Below are 2659 nucleotides of genomic sequence, written 5' to 3' on the forward strand. Positions count from 1 at the left end.
TTCCGTTAGAATGAGCCCTCTTGCGACATTCTAGGACCACTTGGTCGATACGATGACCCCTGGGAACACAAAAGAAAACAAATAAACACGCACCCGTGATTTGTCTTCTGGCAAAAAATACAAAATTCCACATTTTCGTAGATAGGAGCTTGAAACTTCTACAGTAGGGTTCTCTGAGACGCTGAATCTGATGGTGTCATTTTCGTTAAGATCCTACGACTTTTAGGGGGTGTTTCCCCCTATTTTCCTAAATAAGGCAAATTTTGGTGTAGTTGGGGGGGGAGGGTTAATTAAAAAAAAATAGAAAAAATGAGGTATTTTTGACTTACGAAAGAGTTATCGTATCTTAATGAAATTTCATATTTAGAAGTACCTCGAAACTCAGATCTCTTATTTTAAATCCCGACCGGATCCCGTGTCATTAGGGGGGGGGACCCCCCCCCTAATTCGTATAAAATTTTGATCCGTTGACTTTAGGAAAAAAATGAGCGTGGGGGGGCCTAGATGCCCTCCAACTTTTTTGGTCACTTAAAAAGGGCACTAGAACTTTTCATTTCCGTTAGAATGAGCCCTCTTGCAACATTCTAGGACCACTTGGTCGATACGATGACCCCTGGGGAAAAAAAAACAAACAAACAAATAAACACGCACCCGTGATTTGTCTTCTGGCAAAAAATACAAAATTCCACATTTTTGTAGATAGGAGCTTGAAACTTCTACAGTAGGGTTCTCTGAGACGCTGAATCTGATGGTGTCATATGAGCTCTTAGCCTTTGTTTTTAAAACACTGCTCTCTTACTTTTTATGACAAAACGATTTTCCGGTTACTTTATCTAACTCTATCCCCCCCCCTTGCAAAGGAAACTGACCTCTGTTGGTCATGGAAAATCCTTATGCTATAAAGTAAAAACCCTAAGAAATAGATCTACAGTTCAAATAAGTAACACAGAAGATGTTTTGGGCCTAATACCTCTGCTCAATCCTCATTTATGAAGTCTTTTAAAGATTTGTAAAACTAGGCTATTTCTGAAATTAGTACAAAGGACCGATACGGCTCACAATCCTGCTAAGGTTATAGGAATTTTGTTTTCAAAATCTAATCTAAAAGAAAAGGAAACTAAAAAGTCAAAGGTAAAATGTTTTGTCTTTGATATATACCTGTCTTCTATGTTATCTCCTCAGTTCTAAAAATAAACTTAAGAAGAGATTGCAAATAGTGGATTGACAAAATTTTTTCTGGAGTAAATAAATGTTTCATTAACCTGACTCGACGAATTTCTAAGGTAACAAAAAGTGCCTCATCTAGAACCATGCCATTTATGCCTCCTATCCATCAGTGACTCTGAAAATCCAATAATAGAAAATTTCTTATAATATTAGGCCAAATATAATCCTCCAAATTAAGGGAGGTCAAGGGTTACATAACTTTTTTGGAAATTTTGGCCTGTAAGCGCTCTACTTATTTCTTAAGGCTCTACTTATGTCATCTCCACAAAAAACTACTGATATCCATTCTATTTGGTGACTAGTGGATAGATGGCCATAGGCTAATAGTTTTTCATTTTGTAATAGCTGTATTCATGAACAAATACATCTTCACACAGCAGAATAGCTTCTAATCCCTAAGAGGCTATATAATTGTTTTTTGGTATTTCCAAACTGATTTTCTATCTCAGAATTTACAATTGACAGGTTTTTTTCCTATTTAAGCCAAAACTGGGCATATAACTAGATAATTTCTTAGTTGTCTACATGACTAATATATTTGAACTAAACAATTTTAGAAAACAACCCAAAAAGTTGGAATTTAGTATTCGAGATCAACATTTGAACAATTATTTCTAAGAAATGGAATAGATACGAAGTTTTGTTCCCCCGTTCTCACAGATAATGTTTGCAACAGTACGATATAATTTTTTTCAGTTTACTCTCCCAACTAGGATAATTATGTTGTTGCACCATGAACATTATCAGGGAAAAACGGTTTTATATTTTATTGACAACGACTAGAAAATTTACAAACTTCACAAAAACTTTTCTGCCCCGTTTCATGATTCTCGTGCCTAGGGCAAACTTCGAGTATGCATCTCTTATCATTTCTAGCTGCAGACCGCTAACTGCGTAAGAAAAAAAACGCTGAGAAAGCAGTAGTGTTGCGCCACAACTCAATAATCCTTATATTAAAAATTTTTTTTTTAACAAGATCAAAGTTTATCCTGTGAAACTTATCTATCAGTCTTGGCCAAGTTTAATTGTGGAAAACTTACCCAGATGCTTGTATTTTATGTGCCTGTCATAAAGAATATAGCAGGCATTTGCTGATTAAATGCATCATTTAGTTCTGGCATGTCGATTGGCTCCTAACAGTTTCCCTTGCATTGTCGCTCGTTACATCAGATAAAGTAGTTGCACCGTTAAAATAGTTACGAAAAAATAAATTCGTTTTTTTTTCTCTCGAAAATTGCATCTGTAATAAGATTTTGCTAAGAAAATAAAATTTTGCTCTTTGAACGTTACAATTACTGTTGATGGTGAAGAAACAGGCGACTTAAATCTTGTATAACTCATTAGTTCTCATTATTCGACAGAGAATATTATGTTATGTTCATCTGTTGTCCACTGTCAAAGGCTGGTCAGAAGAGCAGGAGGGCTCACCACA

This window comes from Artemia franciscana, chromosome 5 (genome assembly GCF_032884065.1).
Source record: "Artemia franciscana chromosome 5, ASM3288406v1, whole genome shotgun sequence".
Classification (NCBI taxonomy): Eukaryota; Metazoa; Arthropoda; class Branchiopoda; order Anostraca; family Artemiidae; genus Artemia; species Artemia franciscana.